This window comes from Erinaceus europaeus, chromosome 13, assembly GCF_950295315.1.
Source record: "Erinaceus europaeus chromosome 13, mEriEur2.1, whole genome shotgun sequence".
Classification (NCBI taxonomy): Eukaryota; Metazoa; Chordata; class Mammalia; order Eulipotyphla; family Erinaceidae; genus Erinaceus; species Erinaceus europaeus.
Window position 1 is genome coordinate 85,018,837 of NC_080174.1, and position 12,131 is coordinate 85,030,967.

Sequence of the window (12,131 nt, forward strand, 5' to 3'; positions counted from 1 at the left end):
TGCGCATATGAGTGTGGCCATCCAGTCTCTGTCTTCCAGAGACATGCAGGTCATTTGGTAACAGATATTAACTATAGCAATAGAAGTCCTTGATCACAAGTAACTGAATAAAACTTCTTGACCTCTTCACATTTTTTTTTTCTAAAATGAAGAAGATGGTGATCTCTCATCTCTTTCTCTTAAGAAGAAAACAAAAAAGAGCCTCTCTAAGACCAGTGGATGGCACTGACACGAAGCTCCAGGACACCAAAAAAGAGAAACGGTTTCATGAGAATTGTGCTGCAGAGCAAGGCTTCGATGTGGCAAAGGTGCATCTTTTCAACGTCTTGTTGCAAAGCTGTATCTTTTCAGGTCTGCAACATTATGATCTTATCATGAAATCCAAATATCGGGACTCCAGCTGTTAGAACTCACAGCTGTTGGAGATTAATTCTGCAAACGGATATAATTTGTGCATTTAAACTTTCTTTTCAGCATTCCACCCCATGAAGCCCTTTATTTGAAAAAAAAAAAAAAATCCCCTGAGTTACAGCCTGCATCACAGTGTGAATCTTGTAGCTCCAGATCTCATCTGAAAGATGCCTGGGACTTGATGTGCGATGCAGGTGATTGCATTTAAAATAAGACTTGTCACTCATACTTTTACAAGGACTCGCATATACATTATTGAGCTAAAACTTCAGAGTTTGGGAGCCGGCTGGTTGAGTACACATGTTACAGTGCACAAGGACCTGGGTTCAAGCCCCTGGACTCCACTTGCAGGGGGAAAGCTTTGTGAGTGGTAAAGCAGGGCTGCAGGTCTCTCTCTCTCTCTCTCTCCCTTCCTTCTTGATTTCTGGCTGACTCTATCCAATAAATAAAGAAAGATCACAATAAAAAATAAAATTTGAGAGTTTTATTTAGAGCTGCATTACATTTGGAAAGGCAACCAGCAGGTTTATTTCCCCAATGTTTTGGTTTAGATAATTTTTTTAAATGTTTTTTTAATATTTATTTTATTTATTTATTCCCTTTTGTTGCCCTTGTTGTTTTATTGTTGTAGTTATTATTGTTGTTGTCGTTGTTGGAAAGGATGGAGAGAGGAGGAGAAGACAGAGAGGAGGAGAGAAAGATAGACACCTGCAGACCTGCTTCACCGCCTGTGAAGCGACTCCCCTGCAGGTGGGGAGCCGGGGTTCGAACCGGGATCCTTATGCCGTTCCTTGTGCTTTGCGCCACCTGAGCTTAACCCGCTGCTCTACAGCCCGACTCCCTGGTTTAGATAATCTTAAGTGAATTTGCCTGTGTTGAGTCTGAACTTGGCTGAAAAGAAGTAGTCAAGGGATGCCTGTTAACTATAAAGAATCCAGTCCCTAATCCCAGTTTTGCTGTGGCAAATATTCCTATAGATGGAGGTTGAGTTTGGGAGGGAATGGTTGATCAGGGTCACCGTGTTGACAAGAGGAGGCAAAATGTAAAAGTTAAAAGAAAGATCTAGACATAGGCGCCTGTGCATCACAGAACAAAGTGCTGAGATAAAATACCGCTTAAGGAATACAGTGCCTTTATGTGCAAAACGTGAGGAACACCAGATGTTTTACAGGTGGATTTAGGCAGCTAGGATGTAAGTAAACGGAACTAGTTAGCTCTTTGATGCTGTCCAACTAAGTGTAAACTTAAGTTTCTTGAAACTTGAAAATGCCAGCCCAATTGTAAAACCCCCATGTGATAAAACAGTTCCCATGGAAACTTTTCTGGTTTAAGAGATTGTACTTATTTATTTCTATTTATCACTATGTTTTATTTCTATCTATTGTATTTGATAGGGCAGAGAGAAATTGAGAGGGGAGGAGGAGATAGAAAGGGAGACAGAAAGAGAGACACCTGCAGACCTGCTTCCCCACTTGTGAAGCTCCCCCCCTGCAGGCAAGGTGTATTTCTATTTAGGAAGCATGACAAGATATACTGAGCTCTCTCTTTTGGGGCTGGGCATAGAGCTCTCTGGAGAAATCAACTACTTATATTTAAAGATATCTAATTTTGTCTTGAGAATTTTAAAGAGCCCTTTCCTTTGTTTTTTTTTTTTGTCAGTTAAATATGAATAAAATAATCTTATCCTTATACTGACTAGGAAGTTCATGTCTTCTGTGTGCATCTGAAGTAGCTCTGAAACATTTCAAGTTTGATCCTCTTTTTTTTTCCTGAATGATCACTTTATTATTTTTAAGTCTTTTAAAAATATACTTATCTATTTATTATTGGACAGAGACAGAAAGAAATTGAGGGAGGGGAGGAGGACATAGGAACAAAGAGACCCCTGCAGCCCTGCTTCACCACTCGTGAAACTTTCCTCCTACAGGTGGGGACCAGGGACTTGAACCTGGGTCCTTGCACACTGTAATGTGTGTGCTTACCCAGGTGCACCACTGCCTGGTGCCTTATTTTACTGACATTTGACAGGATAGAGAAAAATGTCTCAGACGAAGAGCTCAGGAAATAGACAACTATAGCCCTGCATCACTGCTCGTGAAGCTTTCCCCCTGCAGTGGGGACCAGGGGCTTGAACCCTGATCCATGTGCATGCAATATGTGTGCTCTACTGGGTGTGTTACCACCCAGCCCCCAAGAGCAATCGATTCTCATAGGCTGTTTTATTCTAAATTAATGACTCAGGTTACAGACTCCATTGCATTTAAGAAAACTTCAGTGATCATCCAGGTGCTGTGTTTTAGAGAACCATTTCTGGGCAGCATTAGCAACTAGAGGAATTATTTTCACATGTTTTATTAAGTGAACTTGAATTTTGTCTGGATTTCTTTATTTGAACTGGGGAAAAATTGGACTATGGAATATTTAAATCAGGACCAGTATACCCAGCGTATGCATAGCAGTATACTACTCAAAAGAGGAAACTGCGATTTAATTGACATGGCGTTTCTCAGGGAAGGCTTAACATATTAGGATTAAATAGCTATAGCTAAAAATAGGTTTATTTTTGTTTAAAGAGCTTAGATTGTGACCTGTATTTTAGCCTCTGCTTTTCAGACATTGGCAATTTAGAACTATGCTGTGTCTTGCTAAATGTGTCTTCAATTGATTTTCAAATTGACTTACAGCTTGACCGGGTTAATCCCAACTCTTTGTAACACGGGAAAAGTATCTGAGTTAATGATTGAATTAACTCGTGATATAAGCGCACACACACACACATGCTGTTATATGATGTGAGTTAATATATATGGCTATAGAATATGCTTTGTTGTGCTTTTTGTTAAAAATATCTTTGTTGAGAATCACTTCATGTAAAGTTCGTTCACTTAGAGTGTAGTATGCAGTTGTTTTAATATAGACACAGAATGGTGAAATTGCCATTCACAATCAATGTTAGGATATTTTTTCTCACTCCCAATGAAACCTTGTCCCCAGTCACAGCTGTTCATTTCCCCCTGCAACTGTCCTAGCCCCAAGAAGCCTGCTTTCTGTCTCTACAGATTTCAAAGAAGTGGACTCATATATTATATGGTCTTTATGACTAGATGATGCATTCACTGAGCAGAAGGCATTCTCTCATGTGTTTTAAATATGACTGTTCATTTAAACAGCAAGTCTTTGTTTTTCCAGTCCTAGAGGCTGGTAAGTCCAAGATCAAGGTGCTGGCAAATTCACTTCTTGTTGTAGATTAATTTTCTTGTTTGCAGACAGTCATCTTCTTATTGTGTCTTAACGTGGCAGATCAGAGAATGAAGCAACCTCGCAGAAATCTTTTTAAATAATAGTGCTAATTCGTACCTGAGGACCCTACCCTCAGGACCTAGTGACTCACCAAAGGTCTAACTTCCTTATACCATTGCATTATAGTTCAGGGTTTCAATGCATACTGGTTCTTGACAAATAATGGAAAAATGTATATATTTAAGGGAAGGGATATAATGTTATATTTTGATAAATGGACACATTGTAATTATATTACTATCACACTAATGAATGTATTTATCACTACCCATAGTTACCAGTTCTCTCTCTCTCTCTCCAACTTTGCTACAATGTTAACCTCACCTGAATACAGACTAGTCAATCAGGCTTCAGGGCAAGAATAAGCCCCCAAACACCCTCACTTGGAGGAGAACTGGGCTGATCTCTCCCCTGAGACTGCTTCGTATATTCTCTTTGGAAGCTTAGATTCCTGAAGTCGTCCTCTTAATAAGAGCTGATTTTATTTTTGCCACCACAGCTATCACTAGAGTTCAGTGCTTGTATGATGAATTACTGATTCAGCCACCACTTACACCCTCTCCCCTTTCTCCACTCTTTTAGAGAATGAGCAATAGGGAGGGAGGAGAGTGGGGGGGGGGGAGAGAGAAATAATCTTTCCCCCTGTGTTTTCTTCTAGAAGTTGAATGGTGTCAGGGCTCACCTTTAAGTCTTTGATCCATTGCGAGCTCACTTTCATGAGTGTTGTTAAGATTGGGGTTTTTTTTGTTGTCTTATTATTGTTTAAAATATGTATTCTTTTTTACCCTTTGAACTAGTTTAAAGACAATGCTTCAGTCTTCATAAATTTAGGAAATTTTCTCATGCATATATATATATATATACATACATATATATATATATATATATATATATATATATATATATATATATTCTTTTTCTTTCCATATTTCTGTCCAGATTAGTTCATGGGTCTGTTCGCTGTATCTTCTGTTGAGATGGGTCCATGGCTCTGTGTCTTCCTGAACAATTTATCAGAAAAGAGATTCTAGTGTCACAAATGTGAAGCTTAGTTCAGAAATCTATGTACAATCATGTTATGTGATGATTTTCTTTGACTCCTCATCACTAGGGCTGGGTGCTACGAATCCACTGTTCCTGGTGGCCACTCCTCTCCCCCCCCCCCATTTTATTTGGTAGGACAGAGAGAAATTGAGAGAAGAGAGATAGAATGGGACAGAGAGGGAGTCCTGCGGTAGCATAGCGGGTTAAGCACACGTGGCACAAAGCACAAGGACCGTCGTAATGATCCCAGTTTGAGCCCCGGCTCCCCACCTACAGGGGAGCCACTTCACAGGCCGTGAAGCAGGTCTGCAGGTGTCTTTCTCTCCTCTCTCCATTTCTCTCAGTCCTATCCAGCACCGACGACAACAACAATAACTACAACAATAAAAAGGGCAATAAAAGGAAATAAATAAATAAATATTAAAAAAAAAAGAATGGGAGAGGGAAAGAGAGACATGTGCAGACCTGCTTCACCACTTGTGAAGCGTCCCACCTGCAGGTGATGAGCCGGGGACTCAAACCCAGATCCTTGCATAGGTCCTTGCTTATAGTATTGTGTGTGGTCAGCCAGGTGCGCCACTGCCCTGCCCTTGATTGATTTTTTAAAAAATATTTATTTATTTATTCCCTTTTGTTGCCCTTGTTGTTTTATTGTTGTAGTTATTACTGTTGTTGTTGTTGATGATGTCATTGGATAGGACAGAGGGCAATGAAGAGAGGAAGGGAAGATAGAGAAGGGAAAGAAAGACAGACACCTGCAGACTTGTTTCACTGCCTGTGAAGCAACTCCCCTGAAGATGGGGAGCCGGGGGCTTGAACCGGTATCATTACGCTCGTCCTTGCACTTCGTACCACATGCGCTTAACCCACTACGCTCCCTGATTTTTTTTTTTTTTGAAGTAATGTTCCATTATAAAATTATGTATGTTTCAGTTGGGCCCCATTGAAAATCAAGATGTCTATATACTATCTTAACCTCACTACTAAGACTCCCATTGCATTTTTAAAATTTAATTTCTTTATTGGGGTATTAATGTTTTACAGTTGACAATAAATACAATAGTTCGTACATGCATAACATTTCTCAGTTTTCCACACAACAATACAACCCCCACTAGGTCCTCTGCCAACCTGTTCCAGGACCTGAACTCTTCCTTCCCCCCTACCCCTACACACACCCCAGAGTCTTTTACTTTGGTGCAACACACCAACTCCAGTTCAGGTTCTCTTCAGTGTTTTCTCTTCTGATACTGTTTTTCAACCTCTGCCTGTGAATGATATCATCCCATAGTCATCCTTTTGTTTCTGACTTATTTCACTTAACATGATTTCTTCAAGTTCCATCCAAGATGGGCTGAAAACGGTGAATTCACCATTTTTCATAGCTGAGTAGTATTTCATTGTGTATATAGACCACAACATGCTCAGCTACTCATCTGTTGTTGGACATCTGGGTTGCTTCCAGGTTATGGCTATTACAAATTATGCTGCTAAGAACATGGGCATACACAAATCTTTTGGGATGGGTGTGTTGGGTTCCTTAGGATATATCCCCAGGAGAGGAATTGCAGGATCATAGGGTAGGTCCATTTCTAGCCTTCTGAGAGTTCTCCAGACTGCTCTCCACAGAGGTTGGAACAATTGACATTCCCACCAGCAGTGCAGGAGGGTTTCTTTGTCCCCACAACCTCTCCAGCCTTTGTTGCTTCTATCTTTTCCTGTGTATGACATTCTCACAAGAGTGAAGTGGTATCTCACTGTTGTCTTTATTTGCGTTTCTCTGACAATCAGTGAGTTGGAGCATTTTTTTCATATGTTCCTTGGCCTTTCGGATATCTTCTGTGGTGAATATTCTGTTCATGTCATCTTTCCATTTTTGGATGGGGTCATTTGTTTTCTTGTTGTTGAGTTTGCTGTTAATATGTTGCTGTAGCTCTTTCAGTAGTTTGATGTATTTAGATGGCTTCTCATTGGGAGCATAGATGTTGATAATCATTAAATCCTCTTGATTGACTGATCCTCTGAGCACTAAGTAATGTCCATCCCTATCTTTTTATTTTATTTATTTTAAGGTCTGTTGTGTCAGATATGAGAATAGCTGTTCCTGCCCTTTCTGTGATCCACTGGCTTGTATGATAGAGCGTTTTCCATCCTTTTATTTTGAGTCTGTGTTTGTCTTGTTGAGTTAGGTGGGATTCCTGCAGACAGCATATAGTTGGGTTGTGTTTTCTGATCCATCTTCCTACTCTGTGCCTTTTAATAGATGAATTCAGGCCACTGATATTTATTGATATTATAGAATGAAGATATTTTAATGCCATTATTGTAGATTTTTAGAGTGTTCTGATATATGGCATATTTGTAGTTATCTGACTATTTATAGGAGACCTCCCAGAACTTCTTTAGAGCAGGCTTGGTGATAGTTGATTCCTTTAGCTGTTGCTTGTGTGAAAAGATTTTTATGCCTCTATCTAGTCTGAACGACAGTCTAGCAGGATACAGTAGTCTTGGTTGAAAGCCTTTCTCATTGAACACTTGATAGATATCTTGCCATTCTCTTCTGGCCTGTAATGTTTGTGTGGAGAAATCTGCTGCTAATCTTACTGGTTTTCCTCTGTAAGTGACTCTTTTTTTTTTTCTTGCAGCCTTCAGGATCCTTTCTTTATCCTTATTCCTTTTCATTCTAAATAGGATGTATCTTGGTGTCTTTAAGTCTGGGTTAATTCTGTTTGGGACCTTCTGGGCTTCTTGAACCTTTATGTCTTTTACGTTGTCTAGACTAGAGAAGTTCTCATCTATTATGTCCTGTAGAATGCTTTCTCCCTCTCCCTCTCTTTCTTCCTCTGGCAGGCCTATAATGCATATATTATTTCTTTTGAAGTCATCCCATATGTCTCTGTTGTTATTTTCAGTATCTCTTAATCTCTTTTTGACACCTCTTACTTCTTTTTTAGTTGTCTCTAATTTGTCCTCACTCTTTCTAATTCGGTTTTCTGCCTCATTTATTCTAGTCTCTCTCCCCTCTATTGTTTTCTATAGCTCAGCTGTTTTGTTACCCCGTTCTGACACTGTATTTGCTTGTTCAGCTAGTTGTGCTTTTAGCTCAGCTATTTCAGCTTTCTGCTCTCTAATTACCTCGAGGTAGTTCTTTTTTTTTTTCTTCAGAGTCTCATTTGTTTCCACATTTCTGATGACATTTCTTTCAAACTCTTTACTCACTGTTGTGACTAACTTCTCAATTAGTGTTTGGATGCTGTCCTTATTCTTATGTGCTTCTACCTTTGGGGGGTTTTAGCTGGACTTTTGTCCTTCTTCATGTCTCTAATGTTTGTTCTTGGTTTAACCACTGTATATAGTTACTGTACTTTAAAATCCACTGACCACTCTTGCCTAGATTGATTTGTGTCTAAGTGTGGTACTTAAAGAGTTCAAAGTTTTGGAAATTAACAGCTGTTTCAATGTTATCTCAGTCTCTGAGTTGAAGCACAGTTTCTGTTAAAACTTAACTTCTTTTGTTCTTTATCTTCCCTGTAGGTTGTAGTAGCCTGAGGGCTTTTGACCTATAAGTAGGGTTTTTTTTTTTTAGCTTAATCACTCATTCCTGACCAAGAGATAAAGCAGGGTGGGGGAGAGATAGCACAGTGGTTATGCAAAGAGACTCCCACCCCCAGGTTCAACTTAGCTGCTCTGCTGGCAGCCAGAGTCAAGCTGGGCAGCACTACTTGGCCCTGTGAATTTCTAAACAAGTCCCATTTGTTGGTTCTTGGGCAATTATTCACTGTGTTCTCATTAGGAGAACAATGTGGAAAGGCTCCCACCATTCAGCCCCATTGCTAGACCACCAGGGTGTAGATCTTCTCCTGAGTTTCCTAGTCAGTTCTCTGACCCCCCGAAGTCAGCACAGGGCCTCCCCCACTGCTGCTCCAGCCTCTGAGGGGCAGTAGCAATGGAGACTCACAGTTGCATTTGGTGAGCCTTAGTCCTCTCCTCCCTTCAGCTGTCTTTTTGTTGGTAAAACAGATTGGAAGTGGCTCCTCAGCTGGCAAACTGCCGGACTGTTACCAGCCTCTCAGGAGTAGATAAGGGCTTTAGCCCCAGGAATCTCTCCTTGGGCCCCTCTCTGTCCACAAGCCACACGTGTTTTCACCCACCGATGACTTGGTAGGTTCCCAAAGCAGTCCTAGTCCTGTCTTGTTGCGGTCTCAGGTGGTCTTCTTTGATAATCTTAGTTGACTAGGGAGAGGGAAGGAGAGAAATGGAACTGCTGCCACTCTGTAGCCCGCCTCTGGCAGTCTCCCCATTTCAGGTTTCAATAACATCTTTTCTCCAATTATCCAACCTTCTTCTCCTCTCTTCTGGTAGTCTAGGGCACATGCATGGCAGAGAAGACTCTCTCCAGGTGAGCTACTTGACCAGCCTTGGTTTTCATGTTAAATGAAGTGGCCAGGAAAGGCTCACTTAGATGACATAGGAAGGCAGAGAAAGAACACTGATGTGATGATGGATTGCTAGGGGAGGAGGGCCTGGGACCGGTGATCCCAGGTGGTAAGTAGCAAGTAGCCCAACACTGAACATTTTCAGTGGCTAGAAGGACCCTGTGGAGACAGTGAGGGAATGAGATGACACCTGGAGGAGTCAGATCCTTTGGGTTTTGCTGGCCTTTGTAAAAACTTTGGCTTTTTTCTCAGGGATGAGATGCCACTAGAAGAGAATTTTTTTAAACCAGAGTATCTCATGACCTAGCTCTTAGTGGGATGCCTCTCACTGCTTCTAATCCAAAGTGTTTTGTAAATAGAGAGAAAAACAATTTTGTTTTCCAAATGAACTGTGCTTATCTTTGAAAGAAGGGGAAAGGGAGACCAACAAACCACAGAAAACATAAATAAATGCATTTTGTTCAGGGACAGAGAGCTAAAGCCATGAGGGTGAATCACAGATTCACGGAATCAGTTTTATGTCCTCAGTTCTCAGGAAATGGCTTGGTCCCTAATTAATCATTCCACGTGGTTCAACTCGGCTGGGATAAATTTAGCCAGCAGTAAGTAGGATGAGTTCCCATGAAAACATGCTTTCAGTGAAGTTGGCAAAGAATGTTGTGGGGAACCAAAATAACCCAAACTATGTCCTAGAAGTGTTGGGTTTGGTGTCCCAGATCCCCACACAGTGATCACGTGAGTCCACCTGTGTCTGGGGCATGGAGACCAGGGATGCTCACTGCTCATTTAGCAGAAGGGGCTGGCTGGTGAGGTGGGTGAGGGAGAAGCATTCAGATACTTGTGTGTTACCGCCCCCTGGTGTCCATTCCAGGAGCTGATATTGGTGTGATTTTTGTCATCTTTGCTGTTAATTTTGCTTAGTTCAGACTATCCATAGCATACACGTGACATTTCAGTGTTGGTCCTTGGACAGCATTCTATTATTATTATTATCATCACCGTTATTATTTAATAGTAGTTTAATAATGATTAACGAGACTATAAGATAACAGAGGTACAATTCCACACAGTTCCCACCGCCAGAGTTCCATCTCCCATCCCCTCCATTGGAAGCTTCCCTATTCTTTATCCCTCTGGGAGTAGGAGTAGGGACCAGAATTCTTTATGGGGTACAGAAGGTGGTAGTTCTGGCTTGCTTTTCTGCTGGACATGGAGGTGGGCAGGTTGATCCATACCCCCAGCCTGTTTCTATCTTTCCCTGGTGTGGTTGGACTCTGGAGAGAGAGTTTCTAGGACACATTGGTGAGGTCATCTGCTTGGGGAAGTCAGGATGGAATCATAGTAGTATCTACAACTTGGTGGCTAAAAGGCAGCAATATAAAGCAGGACAAACTGTTTGATAAACAGGAACTCAAAGGTAGGAATAGAGCAGATGAAATTAGGTGTCTTTGTGTGGGAAGAAGCTAGGAAGTCTATTTTAGGTATATTCTTTAAATTTTTTTTTTATTTATAAAAAGGAAACATTGACAAAACCATAGGATAAGAGGGGTACATCTTTGCATAGTTCCCACCACCAGACCTCCATATCCAACCCCCTCTCCTGATGGCTTTCCTATTCTTTAACCCTTTGGAAGTATGGACCCAGGGTCATCGTGGGATGCAGAAGGCGGAAGGTCTGGCTTCTGTAATTGCTTCCCCGATGAACATGGGCATTGACTGGTCGATCCATACTCCCAGCCTGTCTCTCTCTTTCCCTAGTGTGGCAAGGCTCTGGGGAAGCAGAGCTCCAGGACACTTTGGTGGGGTTGTCTGTCCAGGGAAGTCTGGTTGGCATCCTGCTAGCATCTGGAACCTGGTGGCTGAAAATAGAGTTAACATACAAAGCCAAACAAATGGTTGGACAATCATGGACCTAAAGGCTGGAATAGTGCAGATGAAATGTAGATAGTTTAGGTATATGGGACCATGGCTTTGGTAATTTTTGCCTGGGCCTGATAGCTAACATGCAGGTAGACTTAATTTATTGTCTGGGAAGATGGTATCAGAGCTAAGAATAGGTCTAGAAAGCTGGATTAGAACAGAGAGTAGCTCTCAAACACGAGGAAAGTATATAAATACCATTAACGATTGGACCCATCAGTCTCTCCCAGGGCCCATGTTTATTCACGTTCAGCACAGGAGCCTGTGTGACCTCTGAGTCCCTGTCAGTCTGAGCTCGGAGCTCGGACTACATTCTTCTTTAGTTAATGAACAGAAGAGAATTGCTATTTTCAGGGTTGATGCATGGTTCTTCTGAGAAAAGAGTTTCTTTTGTTTGTTTGTTGCTGTGAACTCAGGTAGGGTGGGGAGGTGGCTCAGTAGGCAGAGCGCATCCCTTGCTTTTGGAAGGTGCTCTTCTGGTTCCTTTCATGTGACCAACAAAAGTGACAAACAGAAAAACAAAACCCAGAGGATCTATTTGCATATCATCACTAGAACCCAGGATTGGAAGAAGGGGTTTGAAATGTTAGAAATAGGACAAGTTCCAGTGGGAAGGAGAAAGAGGCAGGCTAGAAGGACTGGGGCCTGAGGTTACCACAATGACTGGCTTGTTCATTTGAAGATGATAATGCAAGGATCTTCGAGAACATGGATTTCTGATAATATCCTCCCTGTTGTTTGCTGGTGGGGGGGATTGGGGGGTGCAATTGTCTTCATTGCCATGGCTTCTCCCTCCCTCCCAGATCCTTACTCAAGCCTATAAAAGACACTGGTGCTGACTCCAGAGTTCTGGAATATTGCGGTGGGGGCAGTGAAGAAAAGGAGATTGATTGCATTGTTGGGACTGAAGTGGTTTCAGAGAGAGGCTTCTGTGTGCCGGGCGGTGGCATACCTGGTTTAGCGCACATAGTATCAAGTGCAAGGACCCCCACAAGAATCCAAGTTCAAGCAGTGAAGTAG